This window comes from Hylobates moloch, unplaced genomic scaffold (assembly GCF_009828535.3).
Source record: "Hylobates moloch isolate HMO894 unplaced genomic scaffold, HMol_V3 SCAFFOLD_1, whole genome shotgun sequence".
NCBI classification, from domain to species: domain Eukaryota; kingdom Metazoa; phylum Chordata; class Mammalia; order Primates; family Hylobatidae; genus Hylobates; species Hylobates moloch.
In genome coordinates, this window is record NW_026652276.1 from 56,372,642 (window position 1) to 56,392,693 (window position 20,052).

Consider the following 20,052-nt stretch of genomic DNA (forward strand, 5'->3'; position numbering starts at 1 on the left):
TATGCATGGCTGGAGCTGGAGCAGCTGGGATGCAGGGTGCCGTGTCCCAAGGCTGTGCAGAACAGCAGGACCCTGGGCCTGCCCCACAAAAGCAGTTTTCCCCCATGCTTTCCAGGCCCATGATGGGAGAGGCTGCCATGAAGGTCTTTGAAATGACTTGGTGGCATTTTTCCCTATAGTCTTGGCTATTAACAAGAGGCTTTTCTTTATTTATGCAAAATTTCTGCAGTCTTAAGTATATATATATATGTATATATACACACACACATGCACACAAACACGCTCGTTCTGTTCTGTTTCTCTGGAGGACCTTGACTAATACAAGACCATAGAGTAGAAACGAAAGCTTCCAAATTTGTTTTATGAAGCCATATATTATTCATATAAAAGCTTCAAAAATACAGTTAGTTTAGGAACATAATCAATTAATTACACATAAAAAATGTCAACCCAAAAATTAAAAAAAAATTTGTGAATTTAATCGGTTAGCATATTACATATTGATATACCAAAACAAGTGCGATTTATACTAAGAATGCAAGGATGATTCCATGTTCACACATTTTAATTAGTATAATTTGCTTTAATATCAGTAATCTTTGTGAATGTTGAAAAGAAATTTGGCAAAATTCACTTTCCTTTTAAAATAAAATAGGAGCAGGTGTGTCCTTCCTTTGTGTGTTTGTGTATGTGTGTGTGTATGAAGAAAAGCTAAAATGATGCTTACAGCTAAAACATTAAAATAATTCTAATCAAAATTAATTACAGGACTCAGAAATGCCCTCTCTCACCTCCAGATATTTGTGATGTACTAACTAGTACAATTAAATATGAAGAAAGGTTAATAACTATAAGTAAAGGGGATAAAACTTTTCCTGCTTATAAATGAAGTGATAATAAGCTTGGAAAACCCATTTCTACTTATTAAAAAATTTTAATCAAGGCAAATTCACTCCTTTAAGAATAATATCTATGGCTTATATTTCTCTTCTATGTTCAGTACTGATGTTGACAGTTGACCTTTCCTTATGGCCTTTCAAATGATGGTTTAGGGACCAAGTTTCTACCCACAACTGGGCTCTGCTAACCCTTTAGACTTAGAGTCCTTTGTTAAACTCTCTGCCGGGTCTGTCCCCAGACCCTGGCTGATGGACAAAATGAGTACTCAGACACAGGTGTGCAGTGTAAGAGCAGCTAGGGGACTGCCCAGCTCAAGTGTCCAGAGTGCAGCCCTGAGAAGCTGGAGCTTCTTGCTTTAATTCAGTGCAGGCACAATGCCAAAAGCCTGGACCAAACACAATCTGTAGATAATTAACATTTATTGTTCCCCTTTCAGGGAATGTCATATGCATGGATGTTCAAAGGTCAGTTCCTGAACAACTTCTAACAAACAAGTTTGATCAAGATTAATTCCCCTACACTCTCTTGTGCCTACACCTTGCCCTCTGGCTCAGGGTTATAGAACAGCTGACTTCAGCTGTTCTCCTCTGGAGCTTTGCAGAGCCTTTTGACCTTTCAGAAGGCGTGCTCCTTTTCCCTATAGTTTTTCCCACCACACTGCCCAATCTCCTACAGCTCTCCACAGTGGGGTGGTAGAGAGAGAATGTGTAGGACTATACAAGTAGTTTTCCTGGCGAAGGCCTGAAAATGTATCATAACACTTCTGCCTGTATTTGTTAGTCAGAACTTAATCACATAGATTACCTAACTCCAAGGTGGGGTGTGTGCGCGCGCACACACACACACACACACACACATGCACTGTGCCTAAGAGGCATTTTCTGTACATTCAAGATGAAAACCAAAAAATTTGTAGGCACTTAGTATATCAAGCCATGTTCTGCAGAGAACTTTTAAAATACACAAATAATAAACTACTTATTTAAAAATTTCAGTACAATTAGAAAATGTCTTTGAAGAACAAATCCAGTTTACAAAAAGCCTCAAAAATAAAAATAATTTAACTAGAAATGTTTTAAGTCTATATAAAAAATTAAGGAATAGCTAAGAAGACCTGAATATTATACTCACAATGTGATCTTGAGACAACTCAGTATCAGAAAGATACTCTTTATCCCTATTTTAATCTATAATTTTAACATATATCTAATAATGTGTCAGTGGGAACTTGTAGTTAGCAAAGTTGATTCTAAAATTTACATTAAAATAAATAATGAATATTCTTAAGGAATTTTATCAAAATAAAATAAAATAAGGAAATACTGTTTCTATTATTAAAACTAATTTAAAGTTTGCTATAATAAAAATAGATTATCCAGTAATTTCACTCTTAGAAATTTATCATACAGATAAGCACAAAATATAGAACCTTTATAGCCAGTACTGTAATGGAACTGATTCATCAAATTGTATGCCCAATCTTTTGGAATAGATGACCACTGTAGCAACCTATTATGAATGTTCTGTGATAAGCACTTGCCGACATCAGTTCTGTAAACTACATTTATTGCAACAATGTTTATTATACCAAAAAGTCAGAAAAAAATACCAAAGGATTCTGGACCAAATAAAAATTGATATAATCTTATCAAATAAAAATTGATACCATCTTATGGTACAGATGCAGCGACCTGGAAAGAAATGTATAAGTTTCAGTTCCTTGATACTCTTAGATGGGAGGCCTGATGGTTGATTTTCCTGAGAAAGGAACTCAGCTAAGACAAATTTAACTTTTTGAATTTTTTAGACCAGAAGGGTCTATTTCTATGTTTATTCATAAGAAATGATAAACATCAGTCCTGTGGGACAATTGAGCCAGTTTCAATCTTTTAAATTGATTTTGCACCTCTGTCACAAATCTGTTGGCTGTACTTTTGTGGCACTATTTCTGAGTTCCCTATTTTATTCCATTGACTATGTTTCTATCCCTCTGCCAATACCTTAGAGTCTTGATTACTGTGGTGATGATAAGACTTGAAATCAGGTAAAATGTTTCCTCCTACTTTTCTCCCCCAGAATTTGTTTTAGCTATTTTAGTTCCTTTGCTTTTCCATATCAAATATATGTTATTTTGGAGAATACTGACATCCTTACTATGTTGAATCTTCCAATCCATGAATACAGAATATTTCTCCACTTATTTAGAATTTATTTGATTTTTTTCCAACAGTTTTCTGGTTTTCAGCATTCAAGCCTTGTAATTGTTTTGTTGGATTAAAACCCTTGCATTTCATTATTTATGAATGAATATACATAAAACTCTAATTTCTGTGTTCATGTATTCATTGCTAGTATATAGAAATATAATTTCATGTGTTATGTATAGCCACCTTGCTGAGCCCTCTTATTAATTTTACATTCCTTGTGATTTTCTTTGTGGAACATCATGTCATCTTAAAATAGAAGCAGTTTTAATTAATTGTCTCCAAGCTGTATGTTTTTTTTAACTCTCATTTTATTGTCCTACTGTGCTGGCTAAAAATGTCAGTACTGTGTGGACTAGTAGTGGTGAGGATTGACATTCTTACATTGTTTCTGATCTTAGGGGTAAGCATTCAATATTTCACCTTTTAATATAATTTAGACTCTAGGTTTTTGTAGATTCTCTTTCTCAAATAGACAAACTTTTCTTCCATTTCTAGTCTTCTAGTCTCTGAATTTTTTTTTAATGAATGAAAGTGAATCATGTCAAAACCTTTTCCCATGTGATTGATATGACCATGTGACTTCCTTTTTAGCTTGTTAATATAGTGGATTACATTGTTTGATTGTTGAATATTGAATCAGTCTTGCATATCTGGAAATAAATACTCTGTTAATAATGTACAGTTATTTTTCCATATTGCCGAATTCTATAAAATTTGTCAAGAATTTTTGCAACTGTATACATGAGGGACATTAGTCTGTAATTTCCTTTTTGTGTGTGTGCTGTCTTAGTCTGGTTTTAGTATCAGTGTCAGTACTAGGTACATAGGATAAATCATGAAACATTCCCTCTTTCCCTATTTTCTGAAAAGATTGTGTAGAATTAATGTTAATTCTTCTGTAAACATTTGGTGGAATTAATTGTCCATTGAAACCATCTGGGGCAGGAGATTTACTTTCTGAGAGTTTAACAATTTAATATCCTTAGTAGTTATATAGCTACTAAAATTTTTATTTCATATTGGATGAGTTATGGTAGTTTAGACTTTTTGAAGAATTTGTCTATTTTATGCAAAGTGACCAATTTCTGTGTGTAGAATTTTCTTTTTATCCTTTTACTGATAGTATTCCATTATTATACTTTTACAATCAACAGGGACCATGGTGACATCCCTTGCTTTGTTCCTGACATTGCTAATATGTGTCTTCTTTCTGTTTTCTTTGTCAGTCTTCATAGAAGTTTGTCAATTTTATTAATCTTTTCAAAGAACAAGCTTCATTTTTATTAAAGTGCTGTTTTGTTTTCTGTTTTACATTTTATTGATATCTACTCTTATTGTTATTCTTTACTTTCTTTTACTTGCCTTGGGTTTATTTTGCTATTCTATTTCCAGATTCTGGAAGTGGGCACTTAGATAACTAACTGACTCAAGACATTTCCTATTTACTAATTTAATTATTTAGTACTACAAATTTCCCCCCAGCATCTACCCACAAATTTTGATATATTTTATTTTCATGTTCAGTTAATTCAGTGCATTTTAAATTATCCTTTAAGAGTTGTTCTTTGACATATGCATTGCTAAGAAATTAGTTGTTTAGTTTCCAAGAGTTCAAAAATTTTTCTGTTATCTTTCTGATACTGATTTCTGTATCAATATCATTTGATCCCATTATGGTCAGCGAAAATATTCCATATGATTTTAAATTTGTTTGGTTTGTTTTATGACCCATAATATAGTCTATCTTGGTATATGGCTTATGCTAGGTTGGGGGGAAGTATATATTCTGTTGTTCAGGGTATAAATGTTGATTATATCCTGTTGCTTCAGTGTTGAATTTTTCTATATCCTTGCTGATTTTCTATTTGTTCTTTCAACTATTGAGAAAAGGGTGTTGAAGTAAACTCTCCAATTATAACTGTGCATTTGTCTATTTCTCCTTTCAGTTCTACCAGATTTCAATTCCCATATTTTGCAGCTGTTATTTGTTACATACACATTTAGGATTTTCATGTCTTTGTGTTAGATTGGCCCTTTTATTATTATAAAATGTCACTTTTTTCTAAGGATGTTCCTTGCTCCGAAGCCTACTTTATCTGATATTAATAAAGCCATTTCTGACTTACTTTGATTAATGTTTGCTTGCTGATATACTTTGGATATTTGTCCCCAACCATATCTCATGTTGAATTGTAATTCCCCGTGCTGAAAGTGGGGCCTGGTGGGAGGTCATTGGATCATGGGGATGAATTTCCCATGAATAGTTTAGCACCAGTTCCTTGGTTCTGTCCTTGCCATAGTGAGTGAGTTCTTGTGAGATCTTGTTGTTTAAAGTGTATGGCTTCTTCCCTGCCACTCTCTCTTTTGCTCTTGTTTTCATCATGTGATGTGCCTGCCTGCTTCCCTTTTGTCTTCCACCATAATTATAAGCTTCCTGAGGCTGCTCCAGAAGCTGATGCCAGAGCTACGCTTCTTGCAGAGCCTGCAGAACTGAGAGAAAGTTAAACCTGTTTTCTTATAAATTACCCAATCTCAGATATATCTTTATAGCAATACAAGAATGGCTTGATACAGAAAATTAATACTGAAGAGTGGAACATTGCTATGAAGATGCCTGAAAATGTGGAAGCAGCTTTGAAATTGGGTAATGGGCAGAGGTTAGAGGAGTTTGAAGGGCTCTGAAAACAGGAAGCTGAGGGAATGCTTGAAACTTCTAAGAGATTGATTAAATGGTTATGAAAAAAAATTCCCTGTGCAGCCTCAAGACACTACTCCCTGGATCTCAGCTGCTCCAGCTTCAACCTCAGTTCAAAGGGGCCCAGATACAGCTCAGCCTGCTGTTTCAGAAGGTGCAAGCTGTAAGCCTTGGCAGCTTCGATCTGGTGTTAAGCCTGTAAGTGCACAGACTGCAAAAGTGAAGAAGGCTTAGAAGCCTCCACCTAGATTTCAGAGCATGTGTGGAAAAGCCTAGGTTCCAGTCAGAGACATGCTGCATAGGTAGAGCCCTTACTGGCAGTGCCAAGGGGAAATGTGGGGTTGGAGCCCCCACACAGAATCCCCACTGGGACACTTCCTAGTAGAGCTGCGAGAAGGGGGCCACCATCCTCTAGACCTATGAATGGTATAACCATTCGCATGTTACACCCTGCACTTGGGGAAGCCACAGGCACTTGGCTCCAACTGTGACAGCAGCCATGGGGACTACAGTCTGCAAAGCCACAAGGGCAGAGCTGTCCAATACCATCTTAGCAGTGTGCCCAGGATGTGGGACATGGAATCAAAGGAGACTATTTTGTAGCTTTAAGATTTAATGACTGCTCTGCTGGGTTTTGAACTTGCCTGAAGCATTTTGCCTTTTTCTGTTGGCTAATTTCTCCTTCCAGGAATGTGAATGTTTACCCAATGCCTATACCCCCATTGTGTAGAAGTAAATAATTTGTTTTGATTTTGTAGACTCATAGTAATTAATATAGAAGCTAAAAATAATTATTGAGGCAGATAGTGAGGGTACAGGAGTCCTGAGTAAGGCTTTTCTTTTAATAAAAAGCAGCCACAAAACCATTTCTTTTCTGGCAGAAGACAGCCTGAAAAGTCAGGCTGCAAGCATAGATAAGCAAGCTGGAAGCTTGCATAAATGCTGGAAGCTGGAAGCCAGGTACATCCAACATGGCCGTTGCCCTCTCCCTTCTCTTTGTCGTCATTTGTGCAGGTGTCATGGTGCAAGCCCATCTGCATAATAAAAGATTAAGATGGGGTGACCAGTTTATCTGTGGGCTGTGTAAGTGGCACACTTGGTCAGATCAATTCCCTGGGCCCCATGTAAATCAGATACCACCTCTTCAAACCCCTCTATAAAACCGATTGCTATCTGCCACAAAAGGGAAACTCCACTCAAGTCCCTCCTTCCGCTTCATGGGAGAGCTGTTCTCTTATTTTCTGCCTATTAAACTTTCCACTCCTTAACTCACCCACATGTGTCCATGTCCTTAATCTTCTTGGTGTGAGATGACGAACCTCAAGTATTTCCCCAGGCAATGAAGCCGCTTCATCTGGGGGCTTGTCTGAGATCAGAACCTAAATGGAAGGTAATAATCATCAGAGAAGTGAGTATGGGAGCGAACCTCAAATCTGTCCTTTAATTTTGAGGCTCTTGGCCTCCATTTAAAAATCAGATCAAACCAATAATGGGCACCCTTCAGCCATTTAAATGCAATTTGAATGGCTGCCATACTTTAAGACTTGGATGTGAAGCTTACTCTGGAGACTATGACAAACCCCCCAATATCCAATGGATATGTCTGCCATGCTTTGAACCAGTTTCATTTCACGGAGGACCTAGCCATCGCATGGGGCTGGGAGATGTCCTGGGGCAACTGAGGATTTCTGGCCAGGGCAACACCCTGGTGTTATCCAAAGGCTTCGGGGCTAATCCCAACCTACAACTGCTTGACCAGGTGTTGACAAAAAGGATCTCCTGCTACCCTGTTGCAAAATTTCCTCCTTTCCTATCCACAGTTACCATGTCTCCTATTCTCTCTGTGTATGTAATGTGTGGGAATTTTTACAGTTCAGAGAAACAGTTCTGTTAGGAAAGATCAACAAATACAATAGTAACCTAATAAGCATCTCTCTTTCTCTACCATTTCTCTGATGAGCACATGGTATTTCTAGATTAACAGCGCCAACTAGTGGAAATAGAAATCCTCTCCATGAGGCACATTTTTGATCCTTTACTATAACACTGTAGCTGCCCAAATCTCCTCCCTTTTCGCACATTAAACTAGAAATCAGGCTCTATGCCCCATCTGTGAACAAGAACGCTCTGCCTTCAACAATTATGAGTAAAATGTCCTCCGGAGCCAAATTTTAGTTCCAATGCTGTCCCATCAGCAGGAAAATTGCCATTACATCCCTACATTCCTTAAAGTCACCTATTCTGTTTCCAGTTAAAACAGTACCTTATTAGTAAGGGGATTTTAAATCTGGAAGTTAACCAGAACCATTCTCCAAGGGTAAATGCTTTAGCATGACCCATAATAGGACACAGAATTCAGTCTGGCACACTCCCTCCATTAAGGGAGCCTTGCCAAAGGTGACTATTACATAGTCTTTCCCTGGATCCATTTTTCAGATCAAACAAGTCCAGGAAGTCAAAGGGAAAGTCACAAGTGGAGAACTAGGACTGCATGGGTATGCATGACTAATCCCATTATCTAGTTTCTCTGGTTCCATGGCTTGGAGGGTCACAACTACAACCATGGGCAGCACATTTAACAAGGTGCTGGGACCAAGGAACCAAGGAGGAAAAAGAGTAGGGGGGACACTCTCATTGTCTTCCTTTCCACCCTGGGTCACACTGGAAGGAGGAAGACTACTTTTCTCTCACCTTCTCTTTCTAGATGGGTAACAGCCCATCTTCAGTCTGCACTCATCTTGAGTGCATTCTGAAGCACTGGGACTCCTTCGACCCTGAGACTTTGAAGAAAAAGCTCCTTATATTTTGTTGCACAAGGGCATGGCCTTCTTTCCATCTTGAGGACAGAAAAACCTGGCTCACTGGGGGAAGCCTTGGTTTTAATATTATCCAACAATTAGATCTTTTCTGTAGACAGGAGAGCAAATGGGCTGAGGTCCCCTATGTCTCACAGGGCTTTCTTTGCCCTGCGAGACAACCTAGACCTTTACAAGCTTTGTACAGTTGACCCAGTTCTTTTAGCAGCCATGTCAGGCAAGTCCATAGGGAGTGATGACCCAAAGCTAAAACAGATTCCAGGGAAGCAATCTGAGATAGCTATTTAATGTCCCAACCCTTCCAGTCCCCCTTATCTGGAACCCCCTCCAACCATACCATCAGCTACTCCAGCTCCACTACCTTCAAAACTAACCACTTCCCCTGCTTCACTCTTACCACTGCAGGAAATGCCTGATGGAAACGGAGCCATTAGGGTTCATATTACCTTCCCATTATAGGAGCTTAGGCAAATAAAGGTAGACTTATGCCAATTTTCTGACGACCCTGATAAGTTTATAGAAACTTTCTAAAATTTAACTCAGGTGTTTGAACTTACATGGAGGAATGTTATGCTGCTCCTAAGCCAGACCCTCAATGCAGCCAAAAATCAGGCAGCTCGGCTGGCAGCAGAGAAATAACAAAGATGAGCAATGTGTCTCCTATAGTAGAATAAAAAAGAAGAAAGGAGATGGGAAAGAAGTTGAATGGAAAAGGAAACACTTTTTAATGTGCATATTAGAGGGCCTATGAAGAACTAGGGCCAAACTTCTTAATTACTATAAACTGTCTATGATGGACCAAAAGTCAGATGAGAATCCCATAACTTTTATGAAAAGGCTGAGAGAGGCACTAACAAAACACACTTCCTCATCCCTTCATTCACTCAAGGGACACCTCATCCTAAAGGACAAGTTTATTACACAGGCAGCTCCTGATATTAGAAGGAAACTGCAGAAGCAAGCTATAGGGCCAGATAGCACCTTACAGAACCTCCTGAAAATAGCCACTTCAATCTTTTATAATAGGGACCAGGAAGTGGGCCAAGAGAAAGAGAGGAAACACAAGAGGACAGAGGCTTTAGTAGCCGCATTGCAAGCTTGAAAAGTTCAGGGTCCCTGAGGTGTGTCTTCTAGCTGCTAACAATGTGGTAATTCAGGGCACTTTAAGAAGGAGTGCCCAAGCAGCAAGAGGAAGCCACCTTGACCCTGTCTAACCTGTGGCAGAGGCCACTGGAGATGAGACTGCCCCTGGAGACAGAGGTCACTGGGTTAAGAACCAGTCTCACAGATGGTCCAACAAAACTGATGGGTCCCAAGGTTCAAACATTCGGCTCCAGTGGCTCAAACTGCCATTACAGTACAGGAGCCCTGGGTGATTCTGGAAATTGAAGAAAGGTAGATAGGCATTTTTCTGGAGACTGGAGAAAGTCTCTTGCTTCTCCTCTCTAATTAAGGCCTTTCCTCTTCCCATAGCACGACTCTAAGGGGCATCTCAGGAAGAACTCTAATCTGATATTTTTCTCAACCCCTTAGTTGCATTGGGGAACCTATGTTTCATTCCTGAAAGTCCCACCCCTACCTCACCAAATACTTTTTGTTCCTCTTGAGATTCTACTCCAGATAACAGAACTTCTTTTTGATGTGTATTTGCAAGAAGATTTTTTTTTTTTTTTTTGGTGAGACAGAGTGCTGCCCTGTGACCCGGACTGGAGTGCAGTGGTGCCATCTTGGCTCACTGCAACCTCCGCCTCCCGAGTTCAAGTGATTCTCCTGCCTCAGACTCCTGAGTAGCTGGGATTACAGGTGATCGCCACCACACCTGGCTGATTTTTTTGTATTTTTAATAGAGACAGAGTTCTACCATGTTGGCCAGGCTGATCTTGAACTTCTGACCTCGGATTCCACACACCTTGGCCTCCCAAAGTCCTGGGACTACAGGCATGAGTCACCACGCCCAACTAGGAGATTTTTAATTATCCATGGAATTATATTTGTAACTTCATAGACCTCCAAAGAGAAATTCTATATCTTGGTGAATAACAATTTTAGATGGAAATTATCTACAACATTACCCTGCAGGAATTGTTATACTAACTCTACTATTTGCAGTAGGACTATATAGAGCTATATACTGTAGCACCCCAAGTGTGGAATATCAAACAGAAATTCTCACTTACTGTAGTATTTTGCTTAATTATTATCCCTTAACAGGGATAACAGTTACTGGGGGGAAGTAAACCTGAATGTTTTACTATCACTAAGTCTGGTAGGGCTTTTTATTGGATTTGGCAATACGTCACACCCTTTACCTACTACAGTATCAGTCATGGCCCAGTTGTATAACAAGACTAATTTCTGGGTCTGTCCTGAGTGGTTTGCTCAGTTCAATAACACTAAGGAACCTCTCCATGACCTGGAACTTACTGTCTTAGGATTCCCTTTGTTAGCCTTACCTTTAACCATTAGAGACTTGTCAGGAATAAATGGAACATGGTATGGGAGTACTTTCAACTGGATAACTAACTCCTCACAGGAAGACACTTTCTCTTCCAGTGCCAGAAGGTGCCAGAAGACATTTTCCCCGAAGATAAGCTTCACACTCTCAGGCGGGGGAAACTTGACTGGGTAAGAGCAAATGCCTCTCTTTGTTTTAGAAGTGGGGGAAAGGGACCATACCTGAGAGATCTCAAATATTATAACACCACACTTGTAATCACTGAAAGCTCAGAGAATTGGACAAAAAATGTAATAGGGATGATATAAGAAAGTTAGAAGCCCTATGGGGAGGCTTTCAAAGTCTGGCCTCTCCTCCTGGTTGAAAGTCTCAGTGGGAATGGCAGGCTCTAGGTCGCCCCTTTGACACAATATACTATGATGTTAAAAATAACATGTGGGCCTTTCCAAACATGCCCCCTCGTGGAATTCCAGATCCCTGAATGAGGCCCACCAATAGTGGTGGCCTGCAAATTTGTGGATGAACTGGGGACATCTGGACTGACAGTCCTTGTCATGAGGATTATCTAATATATTGGCCAGGGCATATTGTGTCCCTAATCTTTCAAAACTCCAACTATCAAGTGGACCCTTCTCACTTAGCATGTAAACTTCCAAACGGCATCATAAATGACTATCCTGATTATAGATATCCCTATCCCAATGATGCTCCTATTATACATAAGAGGGAAAAACTTTTAAGATACGAGAAAAATCTGTCTCTCACAAGTCACAACTTAGAACCATTCCTTCAAGGAACAGGGCTATATTTCCTTTGTGGCCCTTGGCTACACTTAATCCTCCCTAGGCATTGGAAGGGAACTTGTACTATAGTAGCAGTGGTTCCTGACCTATTATTTTTAGATTCTACTGACAATGCAACATCATATAAGGACATACCCAGTTTAGGCTCTTTTCTAAAAACTGCACTATCTTGGATATGCTGAGCAAAAAGATCTATAATTTTCATGCTCTTATATGGAGATTTCACTGAAAGGGAAGACTGGGGAGGGCATGCACACGACAATATCATCTTAGAAAAACCATGGATGGGAGATTCTATAGCCAGAGGCTTATTCTTGTTTTCTGGTATTCCTCTCCTTGAAAGATCAGTACTGAATAAATCCATTATGATGCAATGAGGATGGAAAGCCATAGAAGGACAACATAGTAGGAGCCATAGAAGCACAACAATCTATAAACTTTTTAGCTTCAGTAGTAGCACAAAATAGACAGGCCTTAGATGTCCTTACAGCAGAAATAGGGAGTACCTGTGCACTTTTAAATCAAACATGCTGCTTCTGGATCAACACCTCTAGTCAAGTAGAAGAAAACCTACAAGTACTTAAAGATCAGATTAAAATCATTGACAAGCTAAGACAAAATGTGGGCTCAAGCCCAGGGTGGCTACATGCTCTCTTTAATGAATTCCAGGCTTCTTTATGGAATTGGTTAAGTCCTTTATGAAGCCCCTTCTTGCTTATAGGTCTTATATTAATGTTTGAACCTTGTATCCTCAATAGTCTAACTTGAATTGTTTCCTCTTGTCTAGAAGCAATTAAACTCCAAATGGTGCTGCAAACAGAACCACACATGGACACACCATTCTTCTGAAGACCCTTATGTCAACTCCAGGAGGAACCCTAGCTGTTCTTCACTCAATACCCCTTTTCAGCAGGAAGTATCCAGAAGGAGTCATTGTCCAAGACCCCCTAACAGGAGTTAGAGTAATAGCTCCTGAGGGGGGAATAATACAGGAGTAAAAGAGTAATTATTTAGGCAGATAGTGAGGATACAGGAGTCCTTGGTAAGTCTTTTCTTTTAATAAAAAGCAGCCTCCAAACCATTTCTTTTCTAGCAGAAAGCAGCCTGAAAAGTCAGGCTGCAAGCATAGACAAGCAAGCTGGAAGCTTGCATTAATGCTGGCAGCTGTACCTAAAAGCCAGGTACATCCAACATGGCAATTCCTCTCTCCCTTCTCTTTGGCACCACATGTGCAGATGTCATGGTGCAAGCCAGGAAAAGAAACCCATCTGCATAATAAAAGATTAAGGTGGCATGGCCAGTTTCTTTGTGGGCTATGTAAGTGGCACACTTGGTCAAACCAATCCTGTGGGCCCTTTGTAAATCAGACACTGCCTTACACTGTCTTCTGAAACACCTTTACATAACCAACCATTTCCTGCCACGCACAGGGAAATCCATTCGGAGCCTTCCTCCCTCTGCATGGGGGAGCTGCTCTCTTCTTTTCTACCTATTAAACTTTCTTCTCCTTAACCCACCCACATGTATCTGTGTCCTTAATCTTCTTGGTGCGAGATGATGAACTTCAGGTATTTCCCCAGACAACAAAGCCACTTCAATAGGTGGAAGGAACTCATTTGCAGGTAAGAATTTGGATGTGGGACTTAGGACTTCTGAGTTAATGCTGGAATGATTTAAGACTTTGTGGGGACTATTAAGAAGCGATGATTGTATTTTACAATATGAGAAGGTCATGAGAACTGGGAGGGGTGGGGCAGAATGAACTACTTTGGATATTTGTCCCTGCACAAATCTAATGTTTAATTGTAATTCTCAGTGTTGGAGGTGGGGCCTGGTGGGAGATAACTGGATCATGGGGATGGATTTCTCATGAATAGTTCAACACCATCCCCTTGGTGCTTTCGTAGCAATAGTGCGTGAGTTCTCATGAGATCTGGTTGTTTAAAGCTGTGTGGCACCTTTCCCACCACTGTCTTTTGCTCCTGCTTTCACCATGTGATGTGCTTGCTTCCCCTTGCCTTCCACTACAATTGTAAGCTTCCTGAAGCCTTCCCAGAAGCTGATGTCAGAGCTCTACTTCCTGTACAGCCCGTAGAACTGGAAGTCAACTAAACCTGTGTTCATTATAAATTACCCAGTCTCTGGTATTTCTTTGGAGCAATGTAAGAATGGTTTAATACACATGGTGTGTCTTTTTCCATCTTTTTATTTCCAAGCTAACTATATAATTATATTTGAAGTAGTTTCCTTTAGACAACGTATTGTTGGGTTATATTTATTTTGGTTGATTGGCTGGTTTTTGTTCAGTCTTCCAATCTGTAATTTAATTGTATTTGTAGCATTGATACTTAATGTAATTATTGTCAGGGCTTAAGTCTGTAACTTTATTTTTTGTTTTCTCACTGTTGTTCGCTCTCACTGTTGTTTGTTCCTGTGTTTTATTTTTTCTTGCCTTCCTGTGGGTTACGTGAACATTTTGTAGAGTTTTATTTTGATTGATCAATAGTGTTTTTGAGCATATCTTTATGTATAGTATCTTTAGTGGTTGCTCTAGGTATAACATTATATACATATATAACTAATCAAAATCTACTGGTGTTGACATTTTACCTGTTGAAGTGAAGTATAGAAACTTTACTGTCCATTACACTCCTTCTAAACATATAATATAGTTATCTGAAATATTCCTCTACATATATTGAAAGCCATCTTAGACAGTGTTACATATTTTGCTTCAACCATCAAACATAAAAACTATTGTATTTTCCATAATTTTGCTTCTGCCATTTTTTTCTTTTCTGTTGTTTTATTTCTCCTAGTATCATCCAATTTCTGTTTTATTAACGCTCTTTATTCTTTTAGGGTAGATCTACTGGCATCAAATTATCTTGGTTTTCATTCATCTTAAAATGTTTTTATTTCCCTTTCATTTCTGAATGATATTTTTTCTGTCTATAAAATTCTAGGTTGGTAGTTTTTTTTTTTTCAGTACTTGAATTAGGCGTTGTCATTTCCTCTCAACCTCCTTTGATTTCTCATGAGAAATGCACTGTCATTGGAATCGTTTTTCCCTTAAAGGTAATGCATCCGTTTCTCTGTATGCTTTCTAAAATATTCTTTGTTTTTAAATTTCAGATCATTAACTATGATGTGTTTTGTCATAGATTTCTTTCAGTTTATCCTATTTAAGATTTGATCAGATTCTTGAAATTGTGAGTTTCTCTCTCTCTCTCTGTCTTTCCCTGTTTGTGTGTGCGTGTGTTTGTTGTCAGATTTGGAAAATATTCTGCCATTATTTCTTCAAACATTTTCAACCTCAATCTTTTTTCTTTCCTTTTAGATATTGATTACCCCAATGCTTAATCTTTTGTAATATTATAGTACCACATATTCCTGAGGCTCTGTTCTTTTTTCCCAGTTTATTTTTTCTCTGTTGTTCGTAATAGGCAATTTCTATGTTCAGTCTCCAAGTTCACTGTTTCATTCTCTGTCCTCTCCATTCTGCTATTGAACCACTTATATTTTATTTTGGTTATAACATTTTTAGTCTGAAAATTTCCGTTTCATTCTTTTGTATATTTTCTGGATTTCTTTTGCTGTGGCTTTCTATTTTTTATTTGTTTTGATTTATTGATTAAAGCATTTTTATGATGATTGCTATAAAATCCTTACCACATATTTCTAACATTTGGGTCATCTTAATATTCATGTTTTTTATTGTATTTTCCCAATTGATTTTAGATTTTTTGGTCTTTAGCATAGTCAATAATATTTTTATTAAATCCTGGACTGGTTAAGCATTATAAAACTCTAGTAGAACTTATTTGAAACTATTTTATACCAGTACCATGCTATTTCAGTGACTTTGGCCTTGTAGTATAATTTGAAGTCAGGTAATGTGATGCCTCAAGATTTGTTCTTTTTGCTTAGTCTTTCTTTGACTATGCAGGCTCTTTATTGGTTGCATGAATTTTAGGATTGTTTTTTCTAGTTATGTGAAGAATGATGGTGGTATTTTGATGGGAATTGCATTGAATGTGTAGATTGCTTTTCCAGTATGGTCATTTTCACAATATTAATTCTACCCATCCATGATCATGGGATGAGTTTCCGTTTGTTTGTGTCGCCTGTGATTTATTTCAGCAGTGTTTCCTCATTTTTGTTGTAGTGGTCTTTCACCTCCTTAATTTTGTATCTTGAAAATTTGCTGAATTCATTTACCAGTTCTAGGAGCTTTCTGGATGCGTTTTTAGGGTGTTCTAGGTACATGATCATATCATCAGCAAACATCGACAGTTTGACTTCCCCTTTACTGATTTGAATGCCCTTTATTCTTTCTGATAAGAAAGAATCTTGTCTGATTGCTTTGGCTAGGACTTTCAGTGCTATGTTGAATAGAAGTGGTGAAAGTGGGCATCCCTATCTTGTTCCAGTTCTCAGGGGGAATGCTTTCAACTTTTCCTTGTTCAGTAAAATGTTGGCTGGGGGTTTGTCATAGATGGCTTTTATTACTTTAAGGTATGTCCCTTATATGCTGATTTTGCCGAGGGTTTTAATCATAAAGGGATGCTAGACTTTGTCAAATGCTCTTTCTGCATCTATTGAGATGATTACGGGATTTTTTAAATTTTAATTCTGTTTATGTGGTGTATGACATTTTTTGACTTGTATGTATTAAACCATTCCTGCCTCCCTTGTATAAAACCCATCTGATTATGGTAGATTATCCTTCTGATAGGCTGTTGGATTCTTTTGGCAAGTATTTTGTTGAGGATTTTTGCATCTATGTTAATCAGTGATATTGGTCTGTACATTTCAATTTTTGTTATGTCCTCGTTTTGGTATTAGGGCGATACTAGCTTTGCAGAATGATTTAGGGAGGATTCTATCTTTCCTTATCTTTTGGAATATTATCAATAGTAATGGTACCAATTCTTCTTTGAATGTCTGATAGAATTCAGCTGTGAATCCGTCAGGTCCTGAACTTTTCTTTGTTGGCATTTTTTTTTTATTATTACCGTTTCAATCTCACTGCTTGTTATTGACCTGTTTAGAGTTTCTACACCTTCCTGGTCACCAAAACAGCATGATACTCATATAAAAATAGGCACATAGACCAATGAAACAGAATAGAGAAACCTAGAAGTAATGCCAAATACGTAGGGTCAACTGATCTTCAACAAAGCAAACAAAAACATAAAGTGGGTAAAGGACACCTTACTCAACAAATGGTGCTGGAGTAATTGGCAAGCCACATGTAGAAGAATTAAACTGGATCTTCATCTGCCACCTTATACAAAAATCAACTCAAGATGGATCAAATACTTAAATCTAAGACCTGAAACCATGAAAATTTTAGAAGATAACACCAGAAAAGCCCTTCTAGATATTGGCTTAAGGAGAGACTTCATGACCAAGAACCCAAAAGCAAATGTAACAAAAACAAAGATAAATAGATGAGACTTAATTAAACTAAAAAACTTCTACACAGAAAAATAAATAATAAGCAGAGTTAACAGACAACACACAGAGTGGGAGAAAATCTTCACAATCTGTACATCCAACAAAGGACTAACATCCAGAATCTATGAAGAACTCAAACAAATCATCAGGAAAAAATTAAACAATTCCACCAAAAAGTGGGCTAAAGACATGAATAGACAATTCTCAAAGGAAGATATACAAATGGGCAACAAGTATATGGAAAAATGCTCAACATCACTAATTATCAGGGAAATGCAAATCAAAACCACAATGAGATACCACCCTACTCCTGCAAGAATGGCTATGATAAAAAAAATATAATAGATATTGGCATGAATGTGGTAAAAAGGGAACAGTTTTATACTGTTGGTGGGAATGTAAACTAGTACAACCACTGTGGAAAACAGTGTGGAGATTCCTTAGAGAATTAAAAGTAGATCTACCATTTGATCCAGCAATCCCACTACTAGGTATCTACTCAGAAGTAAAGAAGTCATTATATGAAAAGGATACTTGCATATGCATGTTTATAGCAGCACAATTCACAATTGCAAAATTATAGAACCAGCCCAAATGCCCATCAATTAATCAATGAGTGGATAACAAAATGTGATATATATATAGATATATCTCATATATCTATATATATATATCCATATATATATCCTTATATATATTCATATATATCCCTATATATATTCATATATATAGATCCATATACATATATATGTTTATGTATATGACTGAGTGGTATCCCTATATATATACACACACATATGTATATGTATATATAATATATGTATATATATGTGTATATATATATAGGGATACATATGTATGTATATGTGTGTGTGTATATATATATACACATATATATATGTGTATATATATATATGTATATATATATACACAGATACCACTCAGCCATAAAAAGGAATGAAATAATGGCATTTGCAGCAACCTGGATGGAACTGGAGACTATTACTATAAGTGAAGTAACCCAGTAATGAAAAACCAAACATCATATGTTCTCACTCATAAGTGGGAGCTACGCAACGAGGACACAAAAACATAAGAATGATACACTGGGCTTTGGGGACTTGGGGGAAATTATAGGAGGAGATGAGGGATAAAAGACTACACATTGAGTACAGTGTACATCTGCTCCCTAAAAACCTATTGAAATAAAAATTAATTTAAAAAAATCTTATTTTATGAGATATCTTCTGAGATCACTCTGGTAAGTGAATGAGGATAATAACTTGTTACTGTCTACGAGAATAAGAAAATCCTAACTCTCCATAGGTTTTCTTTGATACCACACTAGACGGCCAGGGTAAGGGATATGTCTTGTTACAGTTAGGCAAGAATTGAAGTCTGGACTCTTCCCTCAACATGTGCTGGTAGGGATGAAAATGAGGCCATAATTTTCATAATTTCTGCACTGTTTAGCTGGAATACAGTGATTATCTAAAAGTTTTCTATCTTGTTAAATTGTTCCATTCTAGGTTCTCTAACTAGAGAGAGTATGCTTTTCTTGGGGACATTTTTGTCTGTTTCTGTTGACATTTCATTTTTTTTTTCTGGTTTCTTCAGTACCCAGTCTAGAGTATATGAGGCAAAAAGAAACCCCAGTAAAATTCCCTCCATATCATTGCTTGTGCCCCAATTTACCTGTATAGTCTGTCTTCTCTCTGTTTTTCCAAATATTCTTACATTTATATTATATATATTCTTATATTTATGTTATATATAATGCCCACTTACTTAATGAAAGGAACAGAAAAAAATACCTCTGCTCTATCTTCCCAGAAGTGCAAGTCCTGCCATTTGCTTTTTAAAAATAATTTTTACATATAAAATACATTTATATACATCCATATAAAGTCATAACAAATTTCCTTTTGTTATAACTCTATATTTATATAGATATAATATTATAGATATACTATAATAATATATAAATATATATATATGAAAAACTTTATATTTTTATAGGTTATCACTGAAAGAGTACACATGAAACTTATAGCAGAAATTATTGCTGAAGAAATGTGTTACAAAATACTGTGTACTATTTAAAACATTTTTCACGCTTTAAATTTAGCCTTTCAGTTAGAACCTCCTTCTTCCAGTAATCCACCAAAGTGATGAACACAAAGGGAAAGAGGAGGAGAAGCACCCAATATATGTTCTCTAGGCATTTTAGGAAATACGGAGGTGCTCCTTTGGCCATATACGTGTGAACCTGTAAGAATGTTGATACTGCAGACATCAAAGGAATGCATACTGTTCAAAAAGGAATGCCCCACAAATGTTACCAGGGAAAAATTGGAATATTCTACAATGTACCCAGCATGCTGTTGGCATTGTTATAAATAAACAAGTTAAGAACAAGATTCTTGCCAAGATAATTAATGTGCATATTGAGCATATTAAGCACTCTAACAGCCGAGATAACTTTTTGAAATGCAGGAAGGAAAATGATCAGAAAAAGAAGGAAGCAAAAGAGAAAGGTATGTGAGTTCAACTGAAGTGCCAGCCTGCTCCACTCAAAGAAGTATACTTTCTGAGACCCAGTGCAAAGCCTGAGCTGCTGGAACCTATTTCCTATGAATTCATGGCATAATAGGTGTAAAAAAATAGAAGACCTCTTGACTATAAACAAACAAACTGAAAAATATATATGTCT

At 37.4% G+C, this 20,052-nt stretch overlaps 1 long non-coding RNA gene across 2 annotated transcripts in view; it reads left to right on the top strand.

The window, feature by feature from the left end:
* Positions 1–20,052, top strand: part of LOC116810570 (uncharacterized) — a 150,814-nt gene that overhangs the window by 22,806 nt on the left and 107,956 nt on the right. For both annotated transcript variants that reach the window (XR_009213993.1, XR_009213994.1), the window contains exons 3-5: positions 11,172–11,243; positions 12,664–12,792; positions 13,431–13,498. This is a non-coding gene — a long non-coding RNA (uncharacterized LOC116810570). The remainder of the gene's footprint in view (positions 1–11,171; positions 11,244–12,663; positions 12,793–13,430; positions 13,499–20,052) is intronic.